Raw genomic sequence first — 13,192 nt, 5'->3', positions numbered from 1 at the left:
AAAAACTAAATGGAAAAATACCTCGTGGGTGATTTTCCCACTTCCTATTCTCACAGGATCAATGTCTGAGTGTACAGTTCCCAAGTTCACGGGAAGCTCGTGGAGCGAGCTTCTACGCCCACGTCACTAAAGGCATTCCTCAAGGAACTGCATAGAAAGGCCTCCAGCCCCAAACTACAAATCCACCACCTACCTTGCATCTTCAGAGGATCCCATTCAAGGGAATATATTCCTAGAGGCTTCAAAATTAGCTCTTAGTTGCCACCTTTTATAATTAGCGAGTGGCTTTTACTCTATTCATTCACTTAATAAATATTTGCTAAGTGTTTACTATGTGTCAAGAAAGCATTCGTTGACAGCTGAAATGAAGAATTGGACGTAGCATTAGTCTGTCGATCTTAGTCCCTGACTGAAAGAAGGTGAGAGAGGTGGGGGGAAGCGTTCATGGAAAATTGGAGGGGCAATAAACGTAATGCTCCTTTTCTACAACTGATTCAGAACATAGGAGCCTTTGTGTAAGCAAGGGAGAAAGAAGCATTTAATTAATTTCCATCACAAAGGTTAAATGACTGCTCACCTCCTTCAAGTCTTTGCTTAAAGGATGTCGGTTCACTGAGCGACCTTGGCCAATTTGTTTAAAATTGCAACTCATCCCCCAACCCAGAATTCCGCATCTCTGCTTTCCTTTGCATTTTCCACTATGCTCATCTTATAACCCATGACATAATTCACCTGTTTATGAAGCTTATTGTCTTTCTTGCTCCATTAGATGTTTGCTTTATAAATTTGTTAAATAAATATCCCAGACCTGTAAAAATGGTGCCAGACAGGCAAAATTCTAGGATGAGCTAAAACTTGAAAAAAGTGTCAGAACAACAGAAAGTGATTTTTTTTAAATTTTTTTTCAACGTTTTTTATTTATTTTTGGGACAGAGAGACAGAGCATGAACGGGGGAGGGGCAGAGAGAGAGGAAGACACAGAGTCGGAAACAGGCTCCAGGCTCTGAGCCATCAGCCCAGAGCCTGACGCGGGGCTCGAACTCACGGACCACGAGATCGTGACCTGGCTAAAGTCGGACGCTTAACCGACTGCGCCACCCAGGCGCCCCAGAAAGTGATTTTTAAACAATAAGAGGCAGGGCACCGGTGTGGCTCGGTTGGTTGAGTGTCCTACTCTTGATTTTGGTTCAGGTCATGATGCTAGGGTTGTGGGATCAAGCCCCACATAAGGCTCTACATTGAGAGTGGAGCCTGCTTGGGATTCATTCTTTCTCTCTCTCTCTCCCCCACCTACTTCCCTCCCTCTCCCTTTGCTCCTCTCCCCTGCTTGCGTACTCTCTAAAAAAAAAAAAAATTTTTTTTAAAGAAACAATAAGAGGCAAGAATAAGAACAAGATGAGCACACAGAGGGTTAGGGAATGTTGAGTACAATTCAACAGATGACAGCAAAATTACTCCACTCCAATTTTGCTTCTGTCTTGCCCAATAAGAAAAAGAAAATTAAAACTTGACCGGTAGGACTGAGCCAATGATATAAAGAGGGAATTACAATTCAGAACATGCACTTTGTATGTGCTCACAACGCCAGACCCAGCTGTCTGGTGTTCCAGGCACTAAAGACACTTTTGATCAACTTCAGAAACACTACAGGCACTCTTGGACAACAGAAAGTGTAGGAGAAATTTTAGAAGTATCCTAATTTTCAAATGGGAATAAGAATGGACTACACATCATACATGCATAGTATGGTGCACATTTTCCATACCTAAGTTGAATAAAACAAGGCCCAGCACTAAGTTGTTACATGCTACTATAGAGAAATCATCTGGGCTGACCTAAAGTCATTCATAAGTATTTTTTGGATTCTTGGACTCAGTAGTTCATTGAACTATGAATTCCCCTAGCATGTACCAACCTAAAGATCACAGCTCACTTTCTTATTCACAGCAACATAATCCGAGATTTTGTCAAGGACTTTGTGGAAGTCACAACACAATTTGTGTATGGCTTTGCTCTAATTAAGTAATGACCCTAACCAAAAGGAAATGAGGTTAGCACAACATGACCTGGTCCTGGTGATCACTCACTGGCTCTGAGTGACCACTGTCTTATTTTGTAAATGCTCATAAATTAGGTGTTTGCTATTAAAGTCTAGATTTTGCTAAGAACCAACATCACGGACACATGATTTTCAGATTATGCAAACATTTGGCAGTAACTACTATAAAAGACAACCTAATGCAAAGTCAAAATTACTTTGACAGGATTGAATGCAAGTGTAAAATTACTAAGATTTATTAGGGTTAAAAATAACAAACTATCAATTTTATTATTATAGGAAGAGGATGACCATCCTTGGAAAGTTATCTTTGATAGTTGATTATAAATTTAATATGATGCCACATGCTAACCCAGATGTGGCTTCTAAGGGTATCAACACTCTCTAGGGAAGTTTAAAGAGGAGTACAACATCTAGATCATTGGAAGTAAGTAGGCTCATCAGGGTTGGCTCTGGTCACTTACATGGTGTCTGGTTCAAGAGAAATGTTTTGAAAGGCCATTGACAAACCAAGGTAGTCCATAAGAGCCCAGTTAGAGTTATAGGGGAGGTTTAAAGCACCACTCGTCAATCAGGGAAATACAAATCAAAATCACAATGAGATACCACCTCACACCTGTCAGAATAGCTAAAATTAACAACTCAGGAAATAACAGATGTTGGTGGGGATGCAGAGAAAGGGGAACACTTTTGCACTGTTGGTGGGAATGCAAACGGGAGCAGCCACTCTGGAAAACAGTGTGGAGGTTCCTCAAAAAATTAAAAATAGAGCTACCCTACGACCCAGCAATAGCACTGCTAGGAATTTACCCAAGGGATACAGGAGTGCTGATGCATAGGGGCACATGTACCCCAATGTTTATAGCAGCACTTTCAACAAGAACCAAATGATGGAAAGAGCCTAAATGGCCATCAACTGATGAATGGATAAAGAAGATGTGGTTTATATATACAATGGAATACTACTTGGCAATGAGAAAGAATGAAATCTGGCCATTTGCAGCAACGTGGATGGAACTGGAGGGTTTTATGCTAAGTGAAATAAGTCAGTCAGAGAAAGACAGATATCATATGATTTCACTCATGTGGAATTTAAGAAACACAACAGATGAACACAGGGGAAGGGAAGGAAAAATAAGATAAAGACAGAGAGGGAGGCAACCATAAGAGTCTCTTAAATATAGAGAACAAACTGAGGCTTGCTGGAGGGGTGTTGGGTGACAAGATGGGCTAAATGTGTGACGGGCATTAAGGAGGACACTGCTGAGAGGAGCACTGGGTGTTATATGTGAGTGATGAATCACTGGGCTCTGCTCCTGAAACCAATACTACACTGTCTGTTAACTAACTTGAATCTAAATAAATATATATATATAATATATGTGATATATATAATATATATAATGTAATATAATAATATAATATATAATATATAAATGTATTTATATATTTATATATATTTAAATATATTTATATATTATATATATTTATATATTAATATATATTTAAATATTATATTTTTATAAATAATATTTATATATAAATATATATTTAATATATATTAATAATATATAATAATTATATATTATATTTAATATAAATAATATTTATATATAAATAAATATATATTTATATATAAATAAATAATTATATTTAATATAAATAATATACATATATTTTTAAGGAAAGCACATGGAGACTGGCTCTAACTAGCTATGACCTAGAAATTTGTGAATTTCTGCCTTATCAGGTGTCCTAGTGTGGTGAAGATGAAGAAGGGTGCTGGGCCCAAGTGGCAAGGCAGAGGGAAGAGGCTACAAATGGATTTTCTGTACAGGAAGCATAAAAGGGGAGCGTACGTTGGTGGTAGAAGAAAGCAGGAAGGATGACCTCATGCAAAAAAGGAAGGGTCAGTCTTTTCCCATTCCTCCCTCTGTCGAGGTGATGCAGGTATAAGCAGTAATGTAGACAGTAAGAGCCACCAGTGCAGAGGCAGCATGGCATAGTGGTCAGCCGGGCACAGTCTGGAACCAGCCCCCCTGAGTTTAGATCCTGGCACTTCCACTTAATAGCTTGTATAAACGACTGAGCTGTTAAGACTCTTTGTGCCTCAGATTTCTCGACTATCAAATAGGACTTAATAGTACTTAGCTTGTGGGGTTTATGTGAGGATTAAACAAGATAATATATGTAAACTTCTTAGACTCACGCATGACACAGAGGCAACACGCAAGTTTCCCGTGGATCGAGCGCTTGCTGCATCTCAAGCATTATTGGCTCATTTCATGCTCAGAGCAACCCTTAAGTATACAGGAACTGCTCAAATAGCCTTCCTCCAGATGAGGAAGCCAAAGTTTTGAGAGGTTGAGAAACCTGTCCAAAGTTACACAGGCAGAATATTATAGAATCATCCTGCAAAACTCAGATTTTTCTGCTAAAAGCATCTGAGATTTTAACCTCAGGGTTTTACTGTCCCTAATTTGAGCTCAAAATAATCAGGGAGCACAGCTCACAACCGTGAACAAGCCGCCACACCGCAGATGACAATATTAGCCGTGGGGTTTCGAAAGGGCTGCAGATGATGGCCACAAAGTCCAATCTCCAACACCAGGAGAGGCGGGCTAGAGTTTTGAGAGCTGTGTCCACGATTGAGGAGGGGTGCTGGAAAGAAGGAGGAGCAACAGCTATAAGATGAGACATCGGCTTCACCAGGTGAGGTGTTTAGAACTGGATCACTAGATTTGAAGGCGGTACACAAGAAAAAGAAGACAGGATGGAAAGCCCTCTCTTATTACCTGCGGGGTGGCGGGGGGAAGGCTGTGTTGCATGCAGCTTCTCTTCTCTGGGGTTCATACTGCATATCGCATAACTGATAAAGGGTTAAAGGACCAAAACAAAAGATACAAAGGCAGAAGACCCAGCAAAAGTGGGAAAGAAGGGAAACAGTAACAAGCCTGATGGGGAATTCTCCACAAAATGGATTTCAGTCTACTACACTTGCGATCTGGGCTGCAAGGAATTTTCCACAGTCATTAACAGAGATTCCAAGAAACACATTTTTGTGGAAGATCTCTGATCATATTTTTGTAGCATCCCCTGATTTTCTAATGGCACTCCCAGTTGTACTGTGTACTTACCGATATGGGTACGTTCCCAAACCTGTTTATGTTATTGCTCTTGTTATTGGAATGGCATGCTTTAATTAAATATTACATAGGCTTATGACAAGAGTAATGAGCCAGCTATTAGTCCTGATTGTTTTGGTTAAGAGTTCTTCTTCCACATCGGACTACCTGGGGACCTTCTGAAAAATGGAACTACCAGAAGCTTACACATATAATAAGAGGAATTGTTAAAGAAACTATTTTTAACCTGGAGAGGCAATGACTTAGACAATGATTGATTTCATACATATAAAGAACTATCCTGTTTGAGGATGATTTTCTTCTAGGAGACTCCACATAGAATGTTCTAGAAATAGCTCTTAAATAAATAGAACAAAATGTGGTAAAGGCAACATAGTATAATAGAAAGAATAAAGCCCTAGTGCCAGGCAAACCTGGGTGTAAATCTTGGGTCCCCCTTGTATGATAATATAAATTGTCAAGTAACTTACCAAAGCCTCAATTTTTTCCTCCATACAACTATAAAATAATAATAGTAACAATTATCTTTATTATTATCCATACAACTATAAAATTATAATAATCATGTTATTATTATTATTACGTTCCTAGCACAGTTTGTGGCATTTATTAGACATATAATAAATGGTAGTTCCTTTCCTCATCTTTGTCCCTGTCCCTGGAGGTATGAAACAGAAAAAGATAATTATCTACTTAGACACACTACATCTTTTGCCTAATAGTTTAAGATGTGGATAGAACTACAAAAATTCCTTTCAGATCAAGGCAGACACTGTTGACACTGTTTCTTACCCATTTAAAAGCCATTTACTCTTTCTTCCTGGATAACAGCCTTCCACAGCTGACATTGGATAAATATCCTTTAGCTTCTGGGAAAGTCAGCCCTGCCCCCGGGTTAGGAGTTGGCCTAAATCCAGTCCTTTCATGGAAGATCAAATTACCTTTAAGTAAACATTCGCTCCTTCCCATGACCTCCTAGAGAAGAGTATCCCTTCCTGCCCCATTGACTTTGGACTTGGAACGTCTCAGAACTAGAGTGTGTCAATTCCAAGCCAAAGATTACCTCTCAGGGCGCTTCTGGCCAGAGGAGATTCGCTGTGGGTAGCCCAGGTCTCTAAGAAGGAGAGATACATGCCTGAGCTCAGGTGCCAGTCCTGCCACTTCCTGGCCGTGGGAGCATGGGCAGGTTAGGTAACCTCTCTTCCGCTCCATTTCCTCAGAAGCCAAATGGAGCTAGTCATCGTGAATGCCTCACAGTATGTTATGAGGCTTACATGGGTTAATGTTACAAAGGTGCCTGGAATGGTACACAGTGAGCCACAGTTACATAAGAACTGGCCAAATTTGTGGCTTCACTCAAAGCACAGAACGTTGAAGCTTATGGAAAGAAGGATGGACTGTATCAGGAAGGGCCAGGCAGGCAATGGGGGAGCTGGGATGTTCTGGCTCATATATGGCCTTTGCAATTATAGAATTATAGTGTCAGCGACCCAGTATAATGTGTAAATACCCTTTACAGCGTTTTCATCAAGGGAGTTTATTTTTAAGACATCTGGAATGGGGAGCTCATTCTCTCCTGAGGTGGTTTCTTACACCAGAAATTTATATCCTGGCAGGCTTCTAGTTACGCATCTTAATTTTTTTCTTTTTGGGGGATATACAAAGTAAGTCTAATCTCAAACGCGTGATCTCTTCGAATACTTTGTGACGCATGGTTGCCCACCCCGCCCCCTTCTGCCATAGGCCTTTTCCAGATTCGATAGCTCTTAATGCATGTGTCAGCTTATCCTATGACGAAGCACCTCTAGTTTAGCCACACGGCCCAGTTTGCCTATGTCCCTTGTCTGCACACACTGAAGCACAAAAAGCACATCAGGGCAGTCCCAGTCTCTGCCTTGTTTTAGATACTATACTTCTGTTGATACACACTCATGAATCCCTCTGGCGGCCTCATTAACTCATGATGCATTGCCTTTCCCTGTGCCTGAACTGCTACTAAGCATCACATTTTCTTTCTGTATTTGTCCAATTAGAAATGAAACTCTGATGCAGAATATTGTTTTTATTACTACTGCATTTTGTCCTATTAGATGCAGTCCATCACTTTAACTTGTCGAGATCTTTTCGTCATCTGCCATCTGCCATGTTTTCCATCCCACCTAGATCTCTATCATCTGGAAACTAGATCTTCGTCATCTGAGAACTTAATAAGCTGGTGAAACTGTGGAACAGATCAGAGTGTGCCACCAAAAACCCATCCAGATTGTCATGAACTCATTAATTAGCACACTTGAGTATAAAATTTTTAACAAGTTTCAAATTGTACTTACCTGTCCATGAGGGTTGCACAAGGCACCTTGTCAACAGCAGAAATACCAGGTCTACAACATCTAAGAGTCCCAGAACCGTCTCCCTGTTAACAAGAACAACAACAAAAGGAAATGACATTGCTTGAAAACATAGCTGTCAGTACTGATCTTTTAAATGTTTATAAAGTTGTTTTGCCAATCTGTTGCCGAGCAGTAGATGGTATTTTTATTCAGTTCACTTTTTAGAAAATTAGAATACATCTGGAAAGTGTTTTCACGGACAAGGACCTAAGCTTTAAACCCCTAAGTGCTGTGAATGCAGAAACGCCTAGGCAGGTTTGAGAACTGATGGGAATGGCCTGCTTGTGTGAAACCTTCCCAGGAGACTAGATTAGAAGATGGATGACTTGGTATCCTAAGACTAATAACCTGCTCCAGAATTATGACCATAAGACTTTGTGAATCTGAAGCCTCCCCTTATTCAACAAAGCAATATTGCAGATGGGAACAGAACACACCCAAGGAGAGAGAGTTTCCTATTATAGCAATGTGTGTGTTGCTCAAATTCCCTTTTATTTCCAAAGGCCAAGGGGAGAAACCATAGACCGCAGGTAACCATGGGTTTGAATCCTGGTTCTCCTGCTTAATAACTATGTCATAAGGTCTATTTTTAGAGGACCCTTGCTAGTCCCTAATGAAAAAGAGTTTCTTGCAAATTCTTACAATTAAAAACAAAAAAAATCAAGGTCTGGAATCCAGAATTATCTACAAGCTCCCAGGACACCTGTTCTAGTTTCTTTTGACATCATACCTCTTCGTTCCATAGCATTTATTTGGGATTATAGAGTCAAAATTAAATCCACACACCATTTTGTTCTTGAGTTATATTCTATTTTAGATTTTTTCAGTACTTTTTTAATCTGTTTTCCCAAAGTCCTTAGCACATATATGACCATATCCAGCTTTTCATTTCCTGATAATCACTGCATTTAAGTGTTCAAAGTAGTTATTAGTCATTGAAAGTGGCTTTTATAGACCAAACTGGGACTTTTAAGGTTTCTAGTTTTTGAGACCAGTGTCCCCTAAGGTGTTGGTATGTGTGAGAGCTTTGGTTTGGAGTTTTGGAGAAATGGGAATTTTCTGCGAAGAGATCAGAGGGAAGAAAAACAAGATAGTAGAGGAATAATTGACACCCATTCCAACCCCCACCAAGCAAGATTACACCCAACGGGCTATGTAGTCCTACGAGAAAGAGAGTCTAACAAAGTCTGTGTAAGACTCTTGTGTAGAGACATCCAAAAGTCCAGGTGATATACAGCAGCTCTGAATGGGGACAGGGACAGTCCCTTCATTTCATGATGGTGCACTGAGGCCCTCTGAGGGCTTGGGGTAGCACAAGGAGGATATCTGTGCCTAGCATAACTATTTCCCTGGAGAGCTCTGCAGCTAAGAGGATCCTGGAAATGATGGAAAGGAGCAAAAGCAGAAAGATATGAGCAGATAATTTCCCCTTGGGTTCATGGTTTTCCAGGGAAATACCTATCTCAATGAAATAGAGTTAAGCTTTGCCTCTTGTTCTAGAAGATTAGATTCTTTGAATTAGGGTTTAACCTCATCTTGGATTTTAATCATGGGTCCCTCTTCCTTCCTCACTTGGTAATGACCACGAGATCATATTTACCCTACTATTCTATGAAAACACTTTATTATTCTATTATTCTATGAAAACACATGTTCTAAGGACGGTTATATAGATATACCACTGTCTTACTCCATTGTTTTACCAATGTTTCAGCTCTGAGAGAGCATGCATATTTTCTACCAATAGTCAACACTGTATTCCTTATAGTAATTAGATTTTAAATGTTTTTATTCTTTTTTTTTTTTGTAGTCAACTTTAATTCTTTTTGAAAAGTCTAGTCTTTGGAAAAATAATTTCTTTGATCAAAATTGATGATATGCATGGTTTCATCATTCTTAAATGTTAGATTACTGACCAAAACCTCCTGTTTCATTCCTTGACACTATGTACAGAGCTAGGTATTTTTTTTTCTTTAAAAATTACAAACCTTAGTGGTAATAGGCAAACATTGACTGTACATCTAAGTTCTTGAGCCTCCCACCTGACATCACAGAAACAAGAGGTACCTCTTAGATTTTCGCTGATGGTATCCCCATGTGTTGGTTGGCTAGTGTCAACATCTCCCAGCTTTGCACTTACCGTTCTATACCCTTCTCTTTATCATGGCAGTGGGAAGACTGCAAAATGCATTTTGCAGAGTCCCTTACCAGCTGGCATCCAATGGGGGACAGAAAATGGAAGGTGAGAGGAAAGGAGAAACTGCTTTCATGGTTTCTGCTTACGTCTGTGGCAGTGGAAGCATCAGCAACCATGGCAGGGACAGTAGCAGCAGGGGCAGTGGTGGGGGTGACAGCCACTGCAACATCAGCATTTGGGACAGAGCAGGGAAGCAAGGGCACTGGTTGAGTGCCAGGTACTGAGGTACTACTCAGGCCGTGTTCCAACGGAACCAGCCTGGATGGCACAGTATGGACTCTGGGGAAAATCATTTTCCCTTTTGTCCTCCAGCTCTAGGTGTGTTAGTGGTTGAGTGGAATTGCCTATCATTGCATGAGCAGGCCTTTCTTATTTTGCTCCTCTAACCCACTCCAATACTTTTTTTTTTTTAATGTTAATTTATTTTTGAGAGAGACAGAGTGTGAATAGGGGAGGGGCAGAGAGAGAGGGAGACACAGAATCCGAAGCAGGCCCCAGGCTCTGAGCTGTCAGCACAGAGCCGGGCACGGGGCTCAAACCCACGAACCTGATCATGACCTGAGCCAAAGTCAGATGCTTAACCAACTGAGCCACCCAGGCGCCCCTCCAGTACTTTTGAAACAGATTCCTTACATTAAGTTCTTTGTCAAACACCTAGATCTGTTTCTGTTTTCCTGGTGGTGCAGGGACTGATGCATACTGCTATGAATCAGCCCGTGTGTGTAACAGTCAGCAGATGTGGTATACCCTGGAAGGCATTTCATCATACGCTGGGAAAACATTCAAGGAAGATTCAATTGACGATGTCAACTCTGCATTCAATTGTTCTTTATCTCTCAGTAGAGAATCACCAAACTCTCAGATCCAATGAGAGGTTTGTGGTATCCACAGGCTTTTATAGACTCCTGTGTCTGCCATGTTTATTCCCCAGTCTTCAATAACTTAAATTATTGAAGAAAATGCAGACTTTCTGTGTCTGGTGAGTTCTTTCTTTCTTCTGTAAGCTACACAATACATCACTCTCATCTTGATGAGATACTCCCTTTAGATACTTAAGAATTTTGAATTTGTGGTTTTCTTTTGGTATTTCTTCTTCCATTTTCCCTAGGAATTATTCATTTTTACAGATAATCTGGCATTCAGACGGAGGATTCAGAAGGAAAAAAGGAAGTCTGTAGTAATAATGCTACTCCAGAGGGAGGGGTAAGATTGCTGTCATGAGTCAGATTAAAATGCGAGGCTTATGCTGATGACATCAGTGTGGGCAAGATCCTTGTGCCACAGGTTCATTATCATCATACGCAGCCTTTAACCAAGATCCAAAATGAGAATATCTTACTCCTCCAAAAATTAAGAAAGGAGTACTGTCTTGAACAATTGCATAGGTAAAATTCACGCCCATAGGTCTATATCTAGGAACTGTTTCTTCCTCATTCTGAACAATGTGGGTGAGGGGACTGACTCCAAATCTGGGAAATATATAATGGCCCATTGCCCTGGTGGATTTCTTGACCTTTAATATTCAGCCTCTCTGTCTCCATGTACTTTCTTTTCTCATGTCTGCATATAATGCAGATGTAGTAGATTTAGAAGCTGACACTTGATTAGACACAAAATTTCAAAGGAAAAGGATAAATTGTGCAGTCGAATGTTGCCCAGAAGCAGGGAAAGGCATGCAGCCAAATCCATCCCCCACCCCCCGCCCCAGCTCCTTGTTTCATCACATGACGTTGCCTAGATATCAGCTTATCAACAGACTGAATTTCGACCGCCACCATCCCATGAAGAAAGAGACCTTGCAAGCAGACTACACTGAATAGGAGTAGCAGCTTTTAAAAGAGGGAAGTTTATAATACAGGGTAAGTCTTTGAAGCAAATCTTTTTGTTTCAGACAGAAGTTATTTGGTAGATTTTCCCTCCTTGAATTTTCCAAGCATTCTAATCAAACTTTATCAGGTATAGTCCACTTGACTAGGTAAGATGGATTTCCTTAGCAATAGCCCAAGAAAACACCCATGAATTGTTGCCACAAGAAAGATCGTCAGTCATTTCCTTATGCTAGTTGAGGAAAGAAGAAATCTTTCTAGCTTTGAAGAATATTTATGCTCTGCTCTGCAGATCTGGAAAATGGGAGGAGGGATACTGAGAAGATCTAAGTACAGGATAGAGTGTCAACTTTTATCACAGAGAATATTAAAAGAGTTATCTTGGTTAGTGTGGTTTCTGAAGTGCACATTGAGGGAAGGCAATATTAAGTACAATATTTATAGTTTAATTTATAAGTTTATATCGTGGAAACAAGACACACAGAGATGTTGGCTGATGTTTTCCTAATAAATTTCTCTTCAGGAAGATCGGAGCCTTAGCTTCATGAATTCAGAAGCAGAGATTTATCACATGTTGAAATACTTCTTCAGCATATGTACATGTGGGTGCTTTTATATATGCATGTGCATGAGCATATAATAAAGGAGAGGAGAGAGAGAAGGAAGTGGCATGAAGGAGAGCTTTCTATAGCCATGATCTCAGTGAATCAAACAACCCGATGGGGGTAGGTGTTGGCAAGGGCAAAGGTATGAGCAGAGGAGACAACACTTAGAGTTCTCACTCCATGCCTTGGTGACCCTATTCCAATATGTCTATTACTCCTTGATTATTAATTTTTTTATTATTGTACACATCTCAGATTCCAAACCTAAAACAATATGGAAAGGAAAAAAAAGACTTACTCATAGTCTTTTTTGCGGCTCCTTCATTTTGTCAGGCAATTGGCAAGAAATACAGCTAAGTTTAATAGTTTCTTGGACAGTGCAGTGCCGGAAAACTGCAAAATGTGCAAGAAACGGAGAAAAATGTAAAGGAATACTATACTGCCACTAAAAATTATAGGCTTTTTTAAGGGATATTCAATGAGCTGGGAAAGTGCACAACATATAGAGTATCATCTCCCTTTTCTAAAACCGTACAAAATGTACACAGAAAAGAAAGAATAAAAGGAAATCAATCAAATGCCACCAATAGTTATGGACAGTTAGATCATGGATAAATTTTCAAAAATGACATATACTGCTTTTAAAGTCAGATAAAGTAATAACTATTATTTATAACTATAAGAAATAACTTGTGACAGGGAGTGGTTCCCCAGTCTACATGTTGCACACACAAGATGAAGCAGAAAGAAAAGTCCTTCCATAAATAGCAGGTGGGAATAGGGAAAAGTACAGAACTGAGCAGTCTGGTGAGATCCAATTACTTGGAAACATGTGAGAAAACTTCTTATCCCTTGACATAAATAACATCTATTTATTTGTTTCTTTATTTACTTACTTGCTTACTTATTTACTTAGGTCCCAAAATAGGCTGAACAAAATGCAATTTCATGCTATGTTTGTTGTTCCCT

At 39.8% G+C, this 13,192-nt stretch overlaps 1 long non-coding RNA gene across 1 annotated transcript in view; it reads right to left on the bottom strand.

Annotated features, from left to right (window-relative positions):
• Positions 1 to 7,540: 7,540 nt before the first annotated feature.
• The window catches only part of LOC124512575 (uncharacterized), a 93,224-nt gene continuing 87,572 nt past the window's right edge, over positions 7,541 to 13,192 (bottom strand). The window contains exon 6 of the long non-coding RNA XR_006962154.1: positions 7,541 to 7,618. This is a non-coding gene — a long non-coding RNA (uncharacterized LOC124512575). The remainder of the gene's footprint in view (positions 7,619 to 13,192) is intronic.

The sequence above is a fragment of the Lynx rufus genome, unplaced genomic scaffold (genome assembly GCF_022079265.1).
Source record: "Lynx rufus isolate CCGP_SWC_20201006 ecotype Redwood Valley unplaced genomic scaffold, mLynRuf1.p SCAF_1, whole genome shotgun sequence".
Classification (NCBI taxonomy): Eukaryota; Metazoa; Chordata; class Mammalia; order Carnivora; family Felidae; genus Lynx; species Lynx rufus.
Note: the sequence above shows the minus strand (reverse complement) of the source record. Positions and strands in the feature narration are given on the sequence as shown.